The 24053-nt window shown below is 40.4% G+C and overlaps 1 protein-coding gene across 3 annotated transcripts in view; it reads left to right on the plus strand.

Moving 5' to 3' along the window:
• Nucleotides 1–14152: 14152 nt before the first annotated feature.
• The window catches only part of LOC122557239 (claudin-2-like), a 28370-nt gene continuing 18469 nt past the window's right edge, over nt 14153–24053 (plus strand). The window contains exons 1-2 of one of the 3 annotated variants that reach the window (XM_043704720.1): nt 14153–14274; nt 18527–19621. The gene's annotated coding sequence lies outside the window, so the exon portion shown is untranslated. Of the gene's footprint in view, nt 14275–18526; nt 19622–21018; nt 21037–24053 lie in introns of those variants that run through there. The other 2 variants (XM_043704719.1, XM_043704724.1) reach the window with 2 other exon arrangements.

Genomic DNA, 24053 nt, shown 5'->3' on the forward strand with positions numbered 1-24053 from the left:
CAATTTCTCGGGAATAATTAATATACCTATATAACTCACATCACACCTATTAGAAGTTATTGAACGTCACATAGCATGAGCTATATCACAATACTATGTCTCATCAGAACACATTGATGAAAATTGTTAGTCAAAGATTCTCATCCTCAATGTAAATCAACACTATCCCCAAAATTAGTGGAGTAGTAAAATGATGTTTCTGAGATGTGTAACTGTAGAAGTTAACAACACAAAAGGAGATCATTTGACACATCTCACCTCTCACAACACTTCACCAAATCATTGAAAAATTGATCATACTGCTCCATGCTCCCTAATAGATTATAGGGATTATAGATAATTATAGATTCCTCTGATTCAAATATATATTCACATTTCCATGAAGATATACAAAATAGACTATTTCTTATAGCCACTTGTGGTACAAACAGATCTAACAAATCTAATGTCTTTAAACATCTTACTATCTCATCTTTGTTCTAACTATTCTAAATTAATGACTCATGGTTACTAACCTCTCAAACGAACAGAAAAAGTTTCCCTTTTCCACACTAATTTAAAATATAACATGTAAATCAGGGAACACCTGATAAATATCCCCAGGAATCTCCCAATAGCATCAGGAAAATGGTGACCAACATGCAGTCACTGAGCAGCTCTGCCCAATCCCTGGCTGCTAATTGGGAGACTAGACAAGGAAAATCCCAGACTGCCTCTTGTGCAAGATTCTTAAAGTATATCAAAACATTTTCATTATGAACTTGTTCACTAAAGTTCATGAGGCTTTGATTTTTGATATTTCAGCAGAGAGAAAGAACAAAATCCCATCAGTAAAGGATTTTAGATACCAAACAACTGATTGCTGTGTTGTTGTATCTTATTGCAATGCATAGGAATTGGAATTTCCATTCTAAATGTAGATTCTTTCAAATAATACAGTTAAGCCTTTCTATCAATGTTTCTTGTGTTTGTTGCTCAGCAATACTGATACAGACTCCTGCACTCTGTTGCAGTTCTGCTGCATTGCATTTAAGTAAGCGTGTACATTTCTTACTAGCTAAAATATTCTCTTGGCATCTTTAATGGCAGAAAATAGTTCTTTATTAGACCATGTTTACATGTGAAAATAACAATCCATTTTAATCATAGGTAAAATATAGACTGTGTCTTAAATAGCATAATAATCACATTTATATTGCTTTCAACCTGAGCTTACTTTTCAAGCATAATTATCACAATTGTTACAAAGCCTGAGGGCTAGCTTTTATCAGAAATCAGCTCAATGTCAATTGTGGCAAATTTCATTGGGGGGTTCTCTCAGTGAGCCCTGGCAAGAATTCTCATACTATTTCCTAAAAATCACCTCGTTAGCTATCCATGACACCCCGAAGCAATGTTTCCTCTAATATTTCTTCCTCCCACACAGACCTCCAAGTTCTGCTCAGCAGCAGTGTCCACAAGCAGGTGTCGTACAGCAGCATGTTGATTGACATACATGGGGATCCACATAACTTAGAAGGATAGTTCCTCACTGGCACCCCATTAATCCTACCTCCCCTCTTGGCATAGGCACAAGTATTCATCATTGTTGGGACCTCCTGGGAGTCCTGGCCCATCACCATATTTAAAGGTAATCGTGTGTCAAATCATTTGCTGTTAGTCTGGAGCTGTTCCATATGGTTCGAGTGAATTGCCTCATAGTGGCATAGAGTCATACAGCATTGAAACAGACCCTTTGGTCCAACTAATCCATGCCTACCATGTTTCCAAAAACTAATCTGGGTTGGCTGCATTTAAGAAGGGCTTATGCCCGAAACGTCGATTCTCCTGTTCCTTGGATGCTGCCTGACCTGCTGCGCTTTTCCAGCAACACATTTTCAGCTCTTGCCTGCATTTAGCCCATATCTCTCCAAACTTCACAAACTCTTAACATTTGCCTGTACCTGTGTTTTTGTTTTTGCCACTGTTTACCTATTATTTACTATCTATGCTACTTAGATATGGGATCTGCCTGTATTGCTCACAAGACAACACTTTTTACTGTGCCTTGGTACACGTGACAATAAATTCAATTCAATTCAATTCAATTCACATTTCTTATTCATGTACCTGTCCAAATGTCTTTTAAATGTTGTAACTGTGACTGAATCCACCACTTCCTGTGACAGTTCATTCTACACATGAACCACTCTATGTAAAAAAAAGGCTTCTCATGTCCTTTTTAAAACTTCGTCCTCTCACCTTAAAAATATGCCTGCTAGTTTTGAACTATCCCACCTTAGGGAAAAGAATCTTGTTTTCACCTTATCTATGCCTCTCATGATTTTATAAACCTCCATTAGGTCACCTTTTAACCTCCTATGCTCCACTGAAAATGTCCCAGCCAATCCAAAGTATTTTTATAACTCAAATTCTCCATTCCCAGCGAAATCCTGGTAAATAGTTTCGGAACCTTCTTGATTTAATGATATCTTTCCTATAGTAGTGTAACCAGAACTGCACACAGTACTCCAGAAGAGGCATCATCAATGTCCTGTACAATCTCAACATGATGTCCCAACTCAAAAGTCTGAGCAATGAAGGCAAGTGTACTAAATGTCTTCTTAACCATCCTGTCTGTGATGCAAATTTCAAAGAATTATGCACCTGAATCCATAGATCTCTCTGTTTCACTTTATTACCCAGGGTCCTACCATTAATTGTATAAGTTCTGTCCTTGTTTGTTTTACCAGAATGTTTCTGCCACTCCTCAGCTCATTGACCCAACTGATCAAGATCCCTTTGTAATCTTCTTCACTGTTCATCTCAGACATGATGGACAGAGACAAATTGGCACCCTGCTTTGGAGCCAGGGACCTGGAGGCGCTGGTGGATGTGATGGTGCAGGGATGAGTTATTCTTCTCTCAGGACTAGCAGAACAGCCCATCCACCAGACCCGATCAGCCTCATCCAAGGTTGTCATCCAGGTCAGCGCAGGTTTCATTGACTCAAGGAATGGCCAACAATATCACATGTAGGTCAATGATATCTTCACTCTGTGAGAGTAAGTGCCAGTATCTGCTCTCTGCTACTCCATACTCACCATCTCTGTTTCTCACCAAGGCTCATTGTCTACCACTCTCAGTATTGTATGTACAGGTAGTTCTGGGATAACATGCATTCCAGCAACATGATTGGGCTATAAAGTCGCTGAAAAATTAGGAAACGGCATTTATGAGAACACTTACCTTCACTCGCAATAGAGCAATTCAGTGGGGATTGGTTCATGCACTTTGTTCTGAAAGCACATGTACTGAAATTTCCATGCTGTTCTGCACATGCGCCAATGTCCATGCCATTCTGCTCATATGTCAGCATCTGCACCAAAGTCTCCACTCCGTTCTGCACATACGTGATGTCAGTGCTGGTCTTCATGCTGTACTGTACATGCGCAAGAGCTGCTTTCTGTGATAGGTACTGTAGCTTTCTTACATTTTTTAAAACTGTAGTGTGTTAAATTTACTTTTGTTTCATTAATAAATATGTTTTCAACCTTCATTCAGGCAGTGCTATACTTTGTGTTAGACTTTTTGGTGAATTTTAAGCAATTGTGATATTTTTTGCTGGTCTGCCCCAATCCTACTTTCCCCATAGACTCCATTATTCATTTTAAGTGATTTTCTATTAAGCGAGGTCTCGCTAGAATACAATTACAGTGTTATGGGAGAACTACCTGTATCATGTTCCCTCACTCACTCTCACCCATCCAATCAGCCATTGAGCACTTCAACTGTTACTGGGGTGATACTGAAGCCTTCTTACCCCAACAATGAGATTCAATCATTGAGCATCACAGCTGGTATACCATCACGGAGTAGACCAAGATTGGTCATACCCAATGCTGATAGTTTTACAAGATGTAACATTTTGACATGCATGGATATCAAACTGAGAAGGACCTAGTAAAAAAAAACTGTTTAGATAAGCATGTGATTGTATCTGATGTCTACACAATGTTGTATCTGCATCAATGTTAATTACAGGCAGGGAAGACGTTTGAATTCTGTTGAATGATGATCGGTATTGTTCAGAAGCACTCAGCCATGGTAAAGGTATACATGCTCTTGCATTTCCCTGAATAAAAATTTATAGTTTTGATATGCATTTTGGATTTCAACCGATACCTCTTTGACAGTTATTAACCAACTCTTATGATAATCAGCAACATATGAGCACATTGCTGCATTTTAGCAGTAAACTCAAACACAGTAGTTCCATCTTATCCCCATTATTTGTAACCTTATCACAAAACTTAGTGGAAAGCTGGGCCTTTGTGTCATTTGACCCATTTGTAATGGTGTGTACTTCATATTCTGTAGTTCCAAACATAATGTTCAATCTCTTACTTCACAGGCAGAAGGTTTTGGAATCCTGATTCAAATCTAACACAGTGTTTTCAGAACAATGCATAATTTACGAGATTGAAGTAATGGAGCACATGACATGTCATTTCAGTGCACAACAAAAATGCTTGCCCCTCGATACTTCATTGAGGAACACCAGCATTCATTTCACATGCTATAATAAATGAACCATTCAAGGCAACTCAGCTGGAACAGTTTGACAAACATAAATTAATCCACCTATGCAACTAGCTGCAAATACCATGATGTTAACTTGACCTTCAAACTGAGATGACAAAAGCGTCTTTATATCAAGTATTATAAGTTTGAAGTCATGCCAGTCACTAAATGCTCATGCATTAATTTTCATAATATATTTAGCACTTTGATTTATTCAACACAGTTGCTAAAATATGAATAGCTTATCAGCTGGTTATCAAATAGATGTTAATGAAGGGCTCCCAGTTTGTCAGCTAGAAAATCCTGATGATATCAGAAGAATTCCCTTAATTAAGCCCCTCCCCATCCCTATCACTGCCCCCACGCTGGTAACTCCCGTTAGCTCCATCATCCTAATATCACCCACACCTGCAGCATGACAAATAAATGAAAATATGCCATAATGCAGAACTGATGGGATTCCTCTTTGGTTTTCAGGGATCCCCTTGCCTGACTGTCAAATCCACTTTCATAGATCTTCCAATTTATGCCCTTTGTAGGTGTTTTCTCACAAATCTCAGTACCAGCAGACCTATCACTCATCCCAATTCAAAAAGGTACATCAAAACTTCTGATCACTGGATTTACAAATGTTTCGTAAGAATGGCAGGACTCTTAGTCAACTCATCCTCCTGTCATGCTAACAAAAAAGGGATAAGGAATGTGTGAAAATTGAAAGTTAACTACCAACCACTGACTCCCTGATACTCCATCCCATTTTTGAGTGAACCTTGATATGTTAAGAAATCAAACTTAACTCTAATATTAAAATACTTGAACTGGGTCCTTCAATTGAACCATTGGAAATGCTGCTGTTCAAACAAGATTATCAACCTTTAGTGAATTTGTTTGGCTTTCTCATGGAGGTTGGCTTTCTCATTCCTTTCCACTCCACAGTCCCATTCTCAGGGGCGGTCACTCATTCCTGATGAAGGGCTTATGCCCAAAACGTCGACTTTCCTGCTCCTCAGATGCTGCCTGACCTTCTGTGCTTTTCCAGCACCATAGTTTTCGACTCTGATCTCCAGCATCTACGTCCTCACTTTCTCCCACTCATTGAAGACAACCAAACAAGATATGCCATGTGCATGATTTAGGTTTTTAATTTTTGATGTTGGACAGAGAATGTGCTTCTGCTCACCACCCACCCAAATGGGAGTTATAATTAAATATAGCCCAATTATGTCGACTTTTTGTGTCAGCCTTAAGTTAATGCTCCTTGAATTTCTAACCCACAGACCACCATTTATTTGAGCTGGAAAATTCTGCCTTGGATACCCAGTGAGTGCACATCAAGATCAAGAGCCACAGAGCTCACTGAATATCTGCTACTTAAGTTGAGTTTATGATCTTTAATGAGACAGAAAGAACAGGGTCTATCACTGTTAAACATGGGAACTGTTCTGAAAACAATCTCATTCTAAACTCCATCTACAGCTTGACACTTAGTTCTGATCCATTATTTATAGTTGTTGAAGACATGCTCTCCTAAGATGTACTTATGTCGGCCTCAGACAATGTTTCTTTTTCTGTTGGAAATAGCTGAGCCTCTTATGGCATTAGGTCAACTGATGAATCTTTAATTTAAATATCCTTGCAATGAGATTGCTAATTAGTGACCTAGCTTTCAACCTGACTACATTCATAATCATTCAAGCATACAAACTGATAAACTTCACAAAGGTATTGACTTTCCAGTCTGAAGCTTATTTTCAATGCTCTATATATTGTAACCATAGCAGCATTAACAATTTTAAAGTTGATTATTTTTTGGTTGGGGAGAAGTTTTCTTTTTCTGTTGGCAATCAAAATAACTGCACAGAGGCTGCGTCCCATCACCAAGTCACCCTTTACTTACTAGTGCACAATACACTGGCTGTGACCAGCCAGGTCAGAGTCAGTTCTCTGATGAGGAGATTCTAATCACCTGGTTATATATATATAAGAAAATGAAACCAAAGACACAAAATCAACGAAAGGAAACTGAAGGGAAATGCTTCCTTAGTCAAGGGAACTTCTCTTTCCCAGCAGTACATTGCTGTATGGCCAGCCAGCTTAGAGTCAGTCCTCAACTGAGGAGATTCTAATCTCTTGGTTATATTGGTCAGGCAAGGCTTTCCTTTTTAGCCCAGGTTAACAACCCAATTAAGCACATCATAGTCAATGAGGTCCACTTAGTCCCAATCACTACAGCAATGCTAACATGTCTATATGGTACTGACTGAATACTCTTCAAGCTTTTGCCCGAAACATCGATTTTCCTGCTCCTCAGATGCTGCCTGACCTGCTGTGCTTTTCCAGCACCACTCTAATCTAAACTCTGAAAACCCTTCAAATCAGATCAACCATACTCAAAAATGACTCGACATGAGTTTTGATCCTACAGAATGTGTTTAGTTCCTGATTTAAACTAACATCTAAAAACAAGGAGAAAATCAGCAAAATTGAAAACTACCATATCATACTATTACAAAATGACATCACAATATAGCTTCTGCATATACATTGTTTTTGAAGCATTTAAAATAAATTTTTAACCCACTCTAGTGTAGAGAAGTCAACATGTACCAGTCCACTCCTTAACACAAGTATTAATGAGTTTTGAGAAGATTTGTAGCTCAGGTTGAGGTTTTGGATGTAGGTTTCCTTGCTGAGCTGGAAGGTTCATTTCCAGATGTTTTGTCACCCTACTAGATAACATCTTCAGTGGGCCTCAGGCAAAGCTCTGCTGAAAATTCCTGCTTTCTATGTATATTTTTGGATTTCTTTGGGTTGGTGATGTTATTTCCTGTTGTGAAGTCACTTTCGGTTTCCTTTCTCAGGGGGTGGTAGATGAGGTCTAACTCGATGTGTTTATTGAGCTATAAGGAGAGGCTGAACAGGCTGGGGCTGTTTTCCCTGGAGCATCGGAGGCTGAGGGTGACCTTATAGAGGTTTACAAAATTATAAGGGGCATGGATAGGGCAAATAGGCAAAGTCTTTTCCCTGGGGTGGGGGAATCCAGAACTAAAGGGCATAGGTTTAGGGTGAGAGGGAAAAGATATAAAAGAGACCTAAGGGGCAACTTTTTCACATGGAGGGTGGCATGTGTATGGAATGAGCTGCCAGAGGAAGTGGTGGAGGCTGGTACAATTGCAACATTTAAGAGGCATTTGGATGGGTAAATGAATAGGAAGGATTTGGAGTTACGGTGGCACGGTGGCACAGTGGTTAGCACTGCTGCCTCACAGCGCCAGAGACCCGGGTTCAATTCCCGCCTCAGGCGACTGACTGTGTGGAGTTTGCACGTTCTCCCCGTGTCTGTGTGGGTTTCCTCCGGGTGCTCCGGTTTCCTCCCACAGTCCAAAAAATGTGCAGAGTCAGGTGAATTGGCCATGCTAAAATTGCCCGTAATGTTAGGTGTAGGGGTATGGGTGGGTTGCGCTTCGGCGGGTCGGTGTGGACTTGTTGGGCCGAAGGGCCTGTTTCCACACTGTAATGTAATGTAATGTAATCTAATCTAATCTTGATAGAGTTCTGGTTGGAATGCCATGCTTCTAGGAATTCTTGTGTGTGTCTCTGTTTGGCTTGTCCTAGGATGGATGTTTTGTTCCAATTCCAATCATACATGCAGACGAGGAAGGACACCATTGAGCCACAGAGATGGACAGCATGGAAACAGACCCTTCGGTCCAACCCGACCATGCCGACCAGATATCCCAACCCAATCTAGTCCCACCTGCAAGCACCCACCCCATGTAACTCCAAACCCTTCCTATTCATTTACCCATCCAAATGCCTCTTAAATGTTGCAATTGTACCAGTCTCCACCACTTCCTCTGGCAGCTCATTCCATACACATGCCACCCTCCACGTGAAAAAGTTGCTCCTTAGGTCTCTTTTATATCTTTTCCCTCTCACCCTAAACCTATGCCCTCTAGTTCTGGATTCCCCCACCCCAGGGAAAAGACTTTGCCTATTTGCCCTATCCATGCCCCTTATAATTTTGTAAACCTCTATAAGGTCACCCTCAGCCTCTGATGCTCCAGGGAAAACAGCCCCAGCCTGTTCAGCCTCTCCTTATAGCTCAAATCCTCCAACCCTGGCAACATCCTTGTAAATATTTCTGAACCCTTTCAAGTTTCACAACATCTTTCTGATAAGAAGAGACCAGAAATGCACTCAATATTCCAACAGTGGCCTCACCAATGTCCTATATATCTGCAACATGACTTCCCAACTCCTGCACTCAATACTCTGACCAATAAAGGAAAGCATACCAAACGCCTTCTTCATTATCCTACTTACCTGTGACTCTACTTTCAAGGAGCTATGAACCTGCACTCCAAGGTCTCTTTGTTCATCAACACTCCCTAGGACCTTACCATGAAGTGTATAAGTCCTGCTAAGATTTGCTTTCCTGAAATGCGGCACCTTGCATTCATCTGACTTAAACTCCATCTGCCACTTCTCAGCCCATTGGCCCATCTGGTCAAGATCCTGTAGTAACCTGAGGTAACCCTCTTCGCTCTCCAGTACACCTCCAATTTTGGTGTCATCTGCAAGCTTACCAACTGTACCTCTTATGTTCACATCTAAATCATTTATGTAAATGACAAAAAGTAGAGGACCCAGCACTGATCCTTGTGGCACTTCACTGGTCACATACCTCCTGTCTGAAAAACAACCCTCCACCACAACCCTCTGTCTTCTACCTTTGAGCCAGTTCTGTATCCAAATGGCTAGTTCTCCCTGTATTCCGTGAGATCTAACCTTGCTAATCAGTCTCCCATGGAGAACCCTGTCGAATGCCCTACTGAAGTCCATATAGATCACATCTACCGCTCTGCCCTCATCAATCCTCTTTTTTACTTCCTTAAAAAACTCAAGTTTGTGATACATGATTTCTCATGCACAAAGCCATTTTGACTATCCTTAATCAGTCCTTGCCTTTCCAAATACGTGGACATCCTGTCCCTCAGGATTCTGTCCAACAACTTGCCCACCACTGACGTTAGGCTCACTGGTCTATAATTCCCTGACTTGTCCTTACCACTCTTCTTAAACAGTGGCACTACCTCCAGTCTTCCAGCACCTCACCTGTGATGATCGATGATACAAATATCTCAACAAGAAGCCCAGCAATCACTTCTCTAGCTTTCCACAGAGTTCTAGGGTATACCTGATCTGGTCCTGGGGATTTACCCACCTTTACACATTTCAAGATATCCAGCACTTCCTCCTCTGCAATATGGACATCTTGCAAGATGTCACCATCTATTTCCCTACAGTCTGTATCTTCCATATCCTTTTCCACAGTAAATACTGATGCAAAATACTCATTTAATATCTCCCCCATTTTCTGCGGCTCCACACAAAGGCCGCATTGCTGATCTTAGAGGGGCCCTATTCTCTCCCTAGTTACCCTTTTGTCCTTAATGCATTTGTAAAACTTTTTGGATTCCCCTTAATTCTATTTGCCAAAGCTATCTCATGTCCCCTTTTTGCCCTTCTGATTTCCCTCTTAAGTATACTCCTACTTCCTTTATACTCTTCTAAGGATTCACTCGATCTATTCTGTCTATACCTTACATTTGCTTCCTTCTTTTTCTTAAGCAAACCCTCAATTTCTTTAGTCATCCAGCATTCCCTATACCTACCAGTCTTTAATTTCACCCTGACAGGAATATACTTTCTCTGGATTCTCGTTATCTCATTTCTGAAGGATTCCCATTTTCCAGTCGTCCCTTTACCTGCGAACATCTGCCCCCATTCAGCTTTCGAAAGTTCTTGCCTCATACCGTCAAAATTGGCTTTTCTCCAAATTAGAAGTTCAACTTTTAGATCAGGTCTATCCTTTTCCATCATTACTTTAAATCTAATAGAATTATGGTCGCTGGCCCCAAAGTGCTCCCCCACTGACACCTCAGTCACCTGCTCTGCCTTGTTTCCCAAAAGTAGGTCAAATTTTGCACCTTCTCTAGTGGGTACACCCACATTGTGAATCAGAAAATTGTCTTAACAAATTCCTCTCCATCTAAACCCTTAACACTATGGCAGTCCCAGTCTATGTTTGGAAAGTTAAAATGCCCTACCATAACCACCCTATTATTCTTACATATAGCTGCGATGTCCTTACAAGTTTGTTTCTCAATTTCCCTCTGACCATACGGGGTCTATAATACAATCCCAATAAGGCTATCATCCCTTTCTTATTTCTCAGTTCTACCCAAATAACTTCCCTGGATGTATTTCTGTGAATATCCTCCCTCAGCACAGCTGTATTGCTGTATTGGTATCCCTTATCAAAAATGCCACTCCCCCTCCTCTCCTGCCTCCCTTCCTGTCCTTTCTGGAGCATTTGTATCCTGGAACATTCGACTGGGACAACACTTCCATCCTAGGACAAGCCAAACAAAGACACGCATGAGAATTCCTCAAAGAATGACTTTCCAACCAGAACTCTATCAACAAACACATCGAGTTAGATCCCATCTACCACCCCTGAGAAAAGGAACAGGAAGTGACTTCACTACAGGAAATAACATCACCATGGGAAATGACATCACCAACCCAAAGAAACCCAAACATATAAATAGAAAGCAGGAATTTTTGGCCATGCTTCACCCGAGGCCCACTGAAGATGTTACTTAGTAGGGTGACAAAACGTCTGGAAACGAACCTTCAAGTTCAGCAAGCAAACCTACATCCACAAGTATTAATGTATTACTTTGAGAATAACATATTCATTCTTGTAATAATATGTGCTGCTGGCTAGGGCAGCATTTAATACCCATCTCTAGTTATTCAGGAGAAGTTAGTGTTGAGTTACCTTCTTGAACTGCTGCAGTATATCTGCTGTAGTATCATGCATGGTGCTATTAGGGATATAGTTTCTGGATTTAGGAATGACAACATGGTATGGTGCCAAGATATTTTGTTCACTCATGTGATGACAGCAACACTGGCCAAGACAGTATTTATTGATCATCTTTAATTACCCTTGAGAAGGTGGTGGTAAACTGCCTTATTACATTGCTGCAGTATATTTGATATAGTTATATGTCAAGGTAGTATGTGGTTTAGAGGGGATATTGTAAATGATAGTGTCCCCATTCATCTTTCCCATGACCTTTTAGGTGGTTGAGTTCACAAACTTGGAAGGTGCTGTCGAAAAAGCTTTGGTGGGTTGCTGCAATGCATGCTCAGTGTTGGAACAAGTGATTATTAAAGAATAAGATGAGGTGCCAGTCAAGCAGGTTGTGTTGTCCTGGATGTGTTGAGGTTGCTGCATGTTGTTAGAGCTACATTCATCCAGAAAAGTGATGAGTATTTCATTATACTCTTGACTTTTGCTTTGTAGATGACAGGCTTTCTTTGAAGACTGGAGATGACCTCTCCACCATATAATTCCAAGCCCCTGATTTGCTCTTGTAGATAATTCAGTTTCTTTTTTTCTCTCTTTTGGGATATGGGCATCACTGACTGGCCAACATTTATTACCTACTCCTAGTTGCTCTTGAGAAGGTGATGGCGAGATGCCTTCTTGAACCGTTGCAATCTAATATGCTGCAGGTAGATTGACAATACCATTAAAGAGGGAATTCCAAGATTTTGTCCTAGCAACATGATCTCTTATCCTATATAGTAAGTTTATTTGGAAGTACTAGTTTTCAGAGTGCTGCTCCTTAATCAGATGGTTGAGGTGAAGGAGCAGCGCTCTGAAAGTTAGTGCTTCCACATTAACTTGTTGCACTATAACCTGGTGTTGTGTGATTTTAACTTTGTACACCCCAGTTCAACACCAGCTCCTCCAAATCTAATAGCAATCTCCTTTGCAGCACTTTGTCAAAGACCTTCTGGAAATCCACATCCACTGGCTTTCCTTTGTCTAATTTGCTTGTTACTTCCACAAAGAATTCTAACAGATTTATCAGGCATGATCTCCTCTTAAGGAAGTTGTGGTGACTCAGCTCTATTTCAAGTTCTCCCCAATCTCACCCTTAACAATGGACTCTAAAACTTTACTAATGACTGAGGTCAGGCTGACCAGGCTATAATTTCCCTTCTTCTGCTTCTCTGCCGTCTTAAACAGGGACATTACATTAGCAATTTTCCAGTCCTCTGGGACCTTCCCTAACTCCAGTACCTGGTACCTCTGTCTCAAATTTTCTTCATTAAAAAGGACCAAGTACATCTCCTAAAGCCATAGTGTTGTCACACTTGCCCCGTCACAATGTATTTTTGTGTCATCAGCATAGTTAGCTAACATGCTTTTAGTCTCTTCACCTAAATAATTTATATAAATTGCAAAGAGTTGAGGCCCCCGCACAGAGTCCTATGGTATCCATTTCATTATGTCTTATGAGACAAAAGGTTATTCATTTATGCCTATTCTCTGTTTCCTGTTATTTCCTGTGGTTTTACGACAACTCAAATCCAGAGAAATTACTCCTCTATTTTGAATACTAAGATTGGCTTAATACTATGAACTATAAAGTCTTCTTACATAAATACTCAATGCTGAGTGCTTCAACTTTCTCAACTCTAATAACTAGCATTTTTCTACCCAAATAATCCCGGCCTGAAAGTTGCACAAATTAAACTTTTCCTTCAAGGTAAAGTTTTCCCTTTACTGCTTTGAGAAAATTTTCTATCTAGGAGAGAAACTATATTTGCTTTTGACACCAGTCAGGTCACCACTGAAAAAATCTTCAACCTCTAGTTTCCTAAACTAAAGTCAATCTCTGATTACACTGAACCAGAAACAGTCTCATGACCTTCAGTGCTTACCTACTTATGGTAAACCACATCATCATAAATAATATTTCATCAATACTCTAGGGGTTTGCAATCACCTCTCTCTAACACATACTGAACTAGGTATGTGTTCAGGAAGACAGTATCCAGCTTACTGTTATATTAATACATAATAACACATCTTTCATCATACAATATATATAAGCTATCAGCCTAAGGAGCTGCTCACCTTTGCATTGCCAATCAGATTTTTACTCTTTTCACACATGACACTTCCACATGGATTTGGCTCAGAAATTTCAAGCTACTGAGTTAATGTCAATCAAGGTGAGTGTGGTACATTTTGAAGTCAGGATGGCATGTAACAAGAAGGGACTACTGATGTGATGGTGTTCAATAATTTCAGTAGCTTTTGTTCTTCCCAATAGTACATGTTCTGGGTGAAAAAAGATGCTATCAAACTGATCCTGGAGAGTTGCTGCAAATCAACTCATTTATACTACATTTACAATTATAGTGAGCTTGTAATGGAGGGAGTTGATATAAAGTTCAGTCACAGGGACAGCAAACAAGCAAACTTCCAACTTTCAGATGGCAGTGTGTCATTATTAATATTTATAAATTTGTAAATTTTCAAACACTTGCAATTTAAATTAAAAGAGAGGTTTACTCATTACCAGAATGTTTATGAAATCAAGGAGAGGTAGCTAGGGCAACGAAGTGTCAGACAAACACAACCAGGTTGATTAATAAGTACCAGATGACCACTGGGGCAGAAAAAGATAAAACAGTGCCAAGTGAACATGGGACAGGGAGTGACAGCAAAGAACAGTTTTAAGTGACGCCCTGTTAAACACAACTTGTATGATAATAGCAGAATCTAGGATAACGGCAACCGTGGGAGTTGAAAGGACTGGAAAGATATTGAAAAAGGTAGGGATTAATCATGGAAAGGTTTGCTTAAAAAAATTACTGATTTAAATTAAATTGCTTAAACTTTACAACAGTTTGATGTGTACAAATTAAGAAGGAATTGAAGCATATGCTGTTAGAATGAATTGCTATCTGTATGACAGATGACAATTTGATAAAGTTTTATTGATACACCTGTAATGCAAAGACAAAAGCTCTGACCTTAACTCTGACTGCAATCAGAGACTGAAGACACTGGCATTCAATCACCCCGATATTCAGGAATTTAACACCCTCACCTCAGGGTGGGAATTCTACCCAAAGCCGCTGGGGTTTAAGTTAAAGCTAGCTAGTAAGAGTAAAGGTTTTCAGCTGGAGAAGGCGGCTAGGGTCAGGCTGTTGATGGAGATCCATGGAAATGGTTCCCATCAAAGTAAAATAGAAAGGGAGAATTGGGAAAGTGTGCAATTGGTGAAGCACTCCTACTCCACTGAACTTACAAAGAACTGTTAAAATATTAACAAATACCTAGGCATATGCCATTTGACACCAGTTTCTGCTGTTAGTTTGAGACTATACAGGCCTCATCAATTAGCACACAGGTAAAATTACATGGGTATTGATGGCAGTTACTGCATTTGAATTCAAGTAAGCTTTAGCAGTAGACCTCTTGAAATGCACTTTGAATGAAGCGCAAACTTCACTGATGTGCTGATCCATCTCCTGTCTATTCCATTCCCTGCCCAAAGAACATTCTTAACACTGCTACTCAGATGATGAATCAAACAACTGTATCTTGTGGAAATACTCTGCTGCTGAACTCTTTAGTTAAATGTATGTTTTTTGGCAGGAAGAATAAAAAATAATTATCTAAATGGTGAGAGGTTGCAGAGCACTGAGCTGCAGAGAAAACTGGGTGTCCTTGTGCACCTGGACAGCTGCAACAAGGAATTCAGGAAATTTATAAAATGTTATTATTTGTTATGAGAGAAATTGAATACAAAATTAGGAATGATTTGCTTCAGTTATGCAGAACACTAGTGAGAGCACATCGGAGTTTTGTGTACAGTGTTGATCTCCTTATCAAGAAGGATTCCCAGACTCAATTGAGTGGGTTGTCTCGTAAGAAAAGGTGAGGCATGCTCGGCTTAGACATGATGGAGTTTAGAAACATATGAAGCAACTTGAGTGAAACAGTAAGATCCTGAAGAGTCTTCTCAGGGTAGATATGGAGAGAATGTTTTCCCTTATGGGAGAAGCTAGAATTGGGGGTCACTATTTATAAAATTATGGGCTGCCCATTTCAAACAGATATGAGGCACAATTATTTTCTCACAATGGGTCATGACTTTTTGATCCTCTCTTCCTGAAAAAGTAGTAGAAAAAGAGGTCTTGAATATTTTTAAGGTAGAGGCAGATAGATTCTTCCTGGGCAAATGGGCAAAGGGTTTTTGGGGTAGGTAGGAGTGGAGATTTGAGATTACGAACAAATTGGGATAGGTTACAGTAAAATTGGTCATGATTTAACTGAATGTTGAGAAGGCTCAGTAAGCTGAATGGCTCACTACTTTCCTAGTTCACATGTATCCAGTCTGTCCTTATCCCAGTGCTAAAACAACACAAAGCAATGTCATGTCTGGAGCTATGGTATATTATTATGCTTGGTCTTTCTTGATCTTACTCAGACTTTAATACCATTCACAGTATTCTTCAATACTTCCCCTCCACCATCCTGCTCCATCAGTTTGAACTTGCATGGTTCCATTCCCAACTAACTGAATGCAACGTGGGCAATCCATCAGTTGCTTCTCTTGAGTGTATATCATCCTCTCTATAATTACTCCGGGTTCTAGATATGAATTTTTTCCTCGATGACCATTCCTGGTACCTTGTGGTACTTGTCATCTCTATCAATATGTGGTACTGGGTAAAGGCGATTTGAACTAGTTCAATGCCATCGATCCTCCTTTGTCTTTGCTTTGTATTGGGCCTATCTTGCGATTAGTTGCAGAGGATACAACATTATGATAGTATAGTATAGAGTCAATACTAAATATGCATCAGCATAGATTACCTAGTTTCTAAAGAGAGGTTTAAACATACGGCCTTCAGATCAGAGATGAGCATGCTACCATTGTATCCAGGTTGTACAATAAAGTTATTTTTGTTATTCTAAAATCTTCTCACTCCCTTATAAAATCATGGTGCTGAATTGGTTCAGAATTCATGTTACTTTGGTTTCACCCATTCCACTGAAATCACAGTTTGTGGGTGGTGACAAGGAGTTTTACTGTAGCTTTTCTTGGGAGCAGATGTATCTGTGCCTGCTCTCCATATTCTACAGAAGATACCCTGGTCTTAGACAACAAAGTTTGTTGCACAATAAAATAAGTGTAACTGCATTTGGTCAGGATCAATTACTAGGACTTCAGGAAGCTCACCGCCATCTCCTACCGGTGGACATCAGGAATTATGTGTTTGAAATAGACATGTAACAAACTCTAAATTGTAATGGAGTTGTCATTTAAAATAAACTATGTTGTAAAAACTATTCATAAATGTAATTCAAAAAACATAAATTCCCTCAAGTGGTCAATCTTTCATAAAAAACAAACACACACTCATTCAATTACTACCAACATAATTGTGTGGAGGTGCCAGTGTTGTGCTGGGACAAAAAAGGTCAGAAGTCAGGTGTTGACAGGTTATGTTCCAACAGATTTATTTAAAATCACAAGCTTTTGGAACAGTGCCCCTTTGTCAGGTCATGTCTAACGTAATGGTGGACACTATTGTATATGGGTTTGAAAGGTTTAATGCTGAGGAATTCTATAAGCACTACCAACTTTACAAGTTGGTATCCTATCATGAACCACTGCAGTTAAAAACTTAGATAACTTACAACGTCTAATATTGACATTTAAAGTTGGTAAAACATTTAATACGTCCCTCTCAAAACTCAAATCGGCAAAATGAAAATAACAAGGAGGACAGAAATTTTAAACTTCCAATCAGTCTCACAATGACGATACTTACCACAGAAAAACTGCATTTAAGCCAACTCTTTCTGAACACAGGAAGTAGCACAGGGTTGGAAAAAGTAGGCAAATTCGAAATTCTGTCTTAGGTTATAAAGTTTTGTCATCCCCAACCACATTCTCACCTCTATTACCAGACAAAAATGTGACACATTATTTTTGCAATACATCTCTTTTGCTAAATGTTAGTGTGAAAAGCTTTTCTCAAATCCATGTAAACAATAGGCAATCATTTGGTCAGTCAATAGTTAAAGTTGCACACCTCTCTGATAATTTTGTGGGAAATGGCGAAAGAAATGATCTAGCATTTGGATCTAGCAGAATTTGATTGCCCTTTAATTACATGGCAAATAGAGGTTAGGCTGGATGAGAGAGAGGCAGTGTTTCTCCTTCTGATGTACTCACAGCAGTTTAGAAATGAGTCTGAAGGACCTTGTAGGCTACATTGGCATCCTCCTTAGATGCGCATTTGCGTCCAGTGGAACCTAATGTTTACTCATAGCAAATGCTGATGTTGTTCTGGATGTAAAATGAGATTTCAAATTAAGAGGGCAAATGCCAATCAGTGCCTGAGGATCAACTATTTCTGCAACAGGATGAATTTCTCATTGAGGAGTTTGTGATTTGGTCTTCTCATCTGGAGCACCAGTGTGTCAGTCTGAAACAGGGGGCATGCTATTTCATTGTACTCCACTTATTTAAATGACCTTGCTTTGAGGGATTTGAGTTAACATCACCACCAGATGGAAGCTCCTGAAATCAATGTGTTATTTCACCAATTCTCCCCATTATTTTGTCAAATAATTCTGCATGGTTAGTTACATATAAACAGTTTAATTTAGAAATCATTGCTAAATGATTTTGGTTTGCAGCAATTTTTCCAAATGTTTTGAAATTTCATGCTACATGCTAACCATGAGTTGGATTTTACCATTTGCCACAAAGATCTTCATGTGGAAAATTCCTGCCCTGAATCTGTGTTCCTAGCTCCAGCCCAGTTCCTGGGGGAGTTTAAATAATCTCGTACTATATAAATGTTGCTTTCTTGTTATTTTGGTATTTTTTACACATTGTCCTGAGAAATGCATTGGGAGTAATGCACTATTTTAATCCTCAACTTTTATCCTAACATAACAATTGTTTTCTACATGCTGCTCATGATACAATTATTCAGTGTTAAAACACTTTTTACAAAGATATTGCCTTCTGACAGTGTTCATTTCTATCCCTCATAGAAATACACCTTGAAGGTTCTCCCATAAGACCATGAGAAATAGGAACAGGAGGACACTGTTCGGCTTCTCGAGGCTGCTCTGCAATTCAATAAGATCCTAGATGATTTGATTATTCCTTATTTCAACTTTTCGCCTTTCCCCTGTAACCTTTGATTCCACTACTGATTAGGAATCTATTTATCTTGTTTTAAATTTGCACAAGGACTATTCCCACAGCTCTCCGTGACAATGTGTTTCAAAGACTCAACTGTCTGAGGAAAGAAATTCTTCCTTACCTCAGTCTTAAGGTCCTAGACTCTCCCATGAGCAGAAACAGCCTCTCAGCATTTACCACTATCTGTGCATACGTTCACAACCCCTTTGATTAGATATTCTAGAAACTTTGCTCATCCAGTCACCTTTCAATTCTACTGCCTTTGAAGATAAGTAAATAAAGTTGGGGATGCTTTTTGAAAACTACTTGTGCTGGCTGCTGAAAATAACCAGGAACTCCCCTACACAATATGAACTGCAAAACATCAGGCTAGATTTTCCCACTTGCAGTTAAAATGTGGTGGTGGCTAAGTTTCATGGTGTCCAGTCCATCTTGTCCCAGGGTGAATTTTCTCACATGACCTTCCACTTTTTACTTCATGCAGCCGAGCCATTGGCCATCTCCTCGTAATCATGTGGAGACTGAGGTGTAAATACTCGCTAGTGGCAGGACCTTCTGGCTTACAATGCTCTGGTGTCAAATTTAAATCTGCACACCCCTTCAGTCACTGCAAGACAGGAACTACACCTGCTCAACTCTGAGAACATTTCAGAGGAAAGGCAAGTTACATTTCTGCTTCCAGGACTGGGATCACGATGCGCCAGTGGGACATCTGGTAGGGAAGAGGACATTTTTTTTCCCTACCTATTGCCAAAGAACACCATATCCAGTCTGACTGACATAATTGCAGCACAGGACGGTGCTGTGTCCTGAGAAGAAAGGGATGCCACCAATGCCACAGGAAGGTCAAGGATGTTCTTTACTCTACAAGGATGAGCATCAGCTGATACTCACTCTGATACTCTGCATTCAAAACAACACCATAACTAGCAATCAATCCAGTAAGCTCCATTGTGCTGTACTGCACTGTTCTCCCATTAACCCCATTGCTAACTCATATCTTAATCGGCACATCTTTTATCCAGTTCATCCAAATCCCTCTTCTCTTATGCAGGCAGTAGTGGTATCTGGTGAACCTCTATTAAGAAGAGTTCAGTGCTGGACGTTTTCAGCTCCACCTGAAAGTGATTGAATCCTCAAAAGATGCACCAGAAAGGCATTCACCTGCACTGTGTATCAGCTCAGAGATTTTCATCTCAATGGGTACTCCTTTGAAATTAGAGTCTTGAGCACAATCTGGTGAACATACCCCTGCAGTTGGTGGAAATACCGATGCCTATTGTACTCTGAAGACTGCCAGAGACCAGGCACTTGCTTAGCTCCCAGCAGAATATATGTTCCTGTTCGTGGCCTTTAATGATTTGGTTACCTTGCAAACGCAGGCACAGGAATATCAGGCAGAGTCCCTCAGTATGATGTAATTAGATTAGATTAGATTACTTACAGTGTGAAAACAGGCCCTTCAGCCCAACAAGTCCACACTGACCCGCCGAAGTGCAACCCAAGCAGACCCATTCCCCTACATTTAGCCCTTCACCTAACACTGCGGGCAATTTAGCATGACCAATTCACCTGACCTGCACGTCTTTGGACTATGGGAGGAAACTGGAGCACCCGGAGGAAACCCACGTGGACACAGGGAGAATGTGCAACTCCACACAGACAGTTGCCTGAGGCGGGAATTGAACCCGGGTCTTTGGCACTGTGAGACAGCAGTGCTAACCACTGTGCCACTGTGCTGTCCCGTGAAGGGCAGAGGAGTCCACCTGTGTTCTCAGTTTTGTGCTGGCTCCAGGTATGCATGCACTGAGTGCCTCCATGGACAGATTAGGCATCACCATGGCGAGCCAGGTGCAGCAATACACTCACTGTTGGTCAGGTATGTGCATGCCTGTACTCCGTGTCTCCAGCCATGGGTGATCAGCATCAATGGCAAGGCAACTGGGCAATGAGGCAATACAACCTCACTCGAGTCATCCCTTCCTTCTGAGACAAGGTCCCCACATCAAACCCCACAGAGAGGGGGAGCAGGATACACAGACTCCAGTAGCTTCTTCTCACATCACTGCAAAGGTGCATGGCACATTCAACTTCCCTCTGCTAGTGATCTCAAAGTCTGCAGCAGTGCAGGTTAGGGAGGATGAGTCTGCATTTGGACAATATATGCTTAATAGGCCTGGCCACTCCAAGCCCACATTTAACTGGGGATGACCATCCAAGTCTTCCAAGTCAACAGGGTCAATTCTATGGTAGATTCTCTCCACTACAAAGATCAGACCTTCATTGGAAGAAGAACAAAGAAGAGGTAGAAGCAAAGATGCTGAGAATAGAGGGTTGACACAGATTCTACGTCAGTGTAAATAATGATTACTTCTTTCAATGTTCTTTCACTTGCATTGTTACCATGTCTGCTATAGTATAATTTTTGTTGTCAAACTTGGCTTAGTCACACTGATGGCAGAGATCAGCAGCCATTTCGGAGAGCTCAAGGATGAAAGAGATTATGCTGACCAAGTAATGCTCAATTTTTTGATTGCAGCTAATGCAATGCACTTTATGTTGATAACACTAAGGCTGAATGCAATGTACAGGGAATATGTTAGAGTCTGGCCACACTTAGACCTATAAATGATTTGGATATAAACACAGGGGGTATAGTTAGTCAGTTTGCTGATAACACCAAAATTGGAGGTGTAGTGGACAGTGAAGAAGGTTACCTCAGAGTACAATGAGATCTTGATCAGATGGGCCAATGGGCTGAGGAGTGGAAAATGGATTTAGATAAATGTGAGGTGCTGCATTTTGGAAAAGCAAATCTTCGCAGGACTTATACACTTAATGGTAAGGTGCTGGGGAGTGTTGCTGAACAAAGAGCCCTTGGTGTGCAGGTTTATAGTTCCTTGAAAGTAAAGTCATAGGTAGATAGGATAGTGAAGAAGGTGTTTGATATGCTCTCCTTTATTGGTCAGAGCATTGAGTATATGAGTTGGGAGGTCATGTTGTGGCTGAACAGGACATTGGTTAGGCTACATTTGGAATATTGCATGCAATTCTGGTCTCCCTTCGATCGGAAAGCTGTTGTGAAACTTGAAAGGGTTCAGAAAAGACTTACAAGGATGTTTCCAGGGTTGGGGGATCTGAGCTATAGGGAGAGGCTGAATAGGCTGGGGCTGTTCTCCCTGGAGCACTGGAGGCTGACGGATGACCTTATAGAGGTTTTACAAAATTATGAGGGACATGGATAGGATAAACAGACAAGTTCCTTTCCCTGGGGTGAAGGAGTCCAGAACTAGAGGCATAGGATTAGGGTGAGAGGAGAAAAATTTAAAAGGGACTAAGAGGCAACTTTTTCACACAGAGGGTGGTGTGTGTATGGAATGAGCAGCCAGAGGAAATGGTGGAGGCTGGTACAATTACAACATTTAACATGCATCTGGATAGGTATATGAATAGGAAGGGTTTAGAGGGACATGGGTCAAGTGCTGGCAAATGGGACTAGATTAGGTTAGGGTATCTGGTCGACATGGATGAGTTGCACCGAAGGGTCTGTCTCTGTATTGTACATCTCTATGACTGTATGACCATATGAGTGAGAGTACAGGATCACACATAGCTGCAGGAAAAAGATGTTGTATATATCAGTTTTACTTTTACAAAGGAAGATATTAGCATTGAAGGCTTGGAGATATACAATGACCAATTCATTTAGTAGCTCACTCTAGAACTGAGTGCATGTCGAATTTTTATTTTATTTTGGAAAAATCTAAATTAGTTTCTTGTAAACTATTGACATTACAATAAAACATAAAGATCAGAGGATCCTTCAAATGCAAAGAACAGGGAAACTAGAGTAATTAATCAGTAAATTTAATAAAGTATCATAATAATGGCAGGTATGTGATGTGCTGCTGCTGAAGCTTGCTGCTGCTTCTGGACACCTAAATTATTAAGAGCATATACCTCTGTAATAAGTATTTGCAGGTTGAGGAACTTCTAATCCAAGTTGAGGATCTGTAGTCCAAGTTACTGATATTTAATCATATTATTCCCTGATGAGGAAGCAATGCCTGTATATCTTGCCCTTGGAGGTAATCACAGTCCTCAGATGAAGTAATTAAAATTTAGTCTGTTATCAGTGATAGGAGGCTGTAACTATAGATGAGACAGGAATGAAGATATAATGTATTCAAGGAGCCTTGGCTCTGATAAGTGTCCAACAGTAATGAGTTTTTTTGCAATCTGCATGGATGAGATCAGGGCCTGCAGAGATTATGAGCAAACTAACCACTGCACCGTGGTACAGGAAGCCATTCAAGTGGCAAGGAAATAGAAATGTAGTATTGGTAAGGTTCGGTATAATTCGAGATATAGATCCTATTCTTCATAGTTATGAGGGTGATTCCTGAGGCTGTGTTGTCTGCCTGCTGCCAGGATTACAGACTTACACAATTAAGAGTAGTGTTGTAGAACAGAGAGACCTAGGGGTTCAGATTCATAATTCTTTGAAGTTTGTAACTCAGGTAGAAAGGGTGGTTAAACAGGCATTTAATACACTTGCCTTCATTGCTTCGTCCTTTGATTATAGGTGTTGGGACGTTATGTCGAGGTTGTATAGGACATTGGTGAGGCTTTTTCTGGAATACTGTGTCCAATTCTGGTCTTCCTGTTATAGGAAGGATATTATTAAGCTGGAGAGAGTTCAAAAAAGATTGACCAGGTTGTTGCTGGGAATGGAGGATTTGAGTTAAAAGGAGAGGTTGGGTTGGCTGGGACTTTTTCACTGGCGTGTAGGAGGTTGAGAGGTCATCTTATTGAGGTTTATAAAATAATGAGGGGCATAGATAAGGTGAATGGTTGGTGTCTTTTCCCTAGGGTGGGGGATTTCAAGACTAGGTGGCATATTTTAAAGATGATAAGAGAAATATTTTAAAATGACATGGGGGCACATTTTCTTACACAGAGTGGTTTGCATGTAGAATGAACTTCCAGAGCAAATGGTGGATGCGGGTAGAGTTACAACATTTAAAAGACATTTAGATAAGTACATGAATAAGAAAGTTTTGGAGAGATGTGAGCCAAGCGCAGGCAGATGGGACTAGTTTAATTTGGAATTATGGCTGACATGGACTGGTTGGATGAAAGCGTCTATTTCTGTGCTGTATGATACCATGACTCTACTTCCTCAAGGCTGAAGAATAACTTGGAAAAGGAGGGAGGTATCCAGAGGTCATCATCCATATTGGTACCAGGTGCATTTATAGAACTGGAAAGAAGGTTCTGCTGAAAGAATTTGAATAATTAGGAGCTAAACTAAAATGCAAAACCCCAAAGGTAATGATTTCCAGATTACGACCTAAGCAACAAGCAAACTGG

The sequence above is a fragment of the Chiloscyllium plagiosum genome, chromosome 15, assembly GCF_004010195.1.
Source record: "Chiloscyllium plagiosum isolate BGI_BamShark_2017 chromosome 15, ASM401019v2, whole genome shotgun sequence".
Lineage (NCBI taxonomy): Eukaryota > Metazoa > Chordata > Chondrichthyes > Orectolobiformes > Hemiscylliidae > Chiloscyllium > Chiloscyllium plagiosum.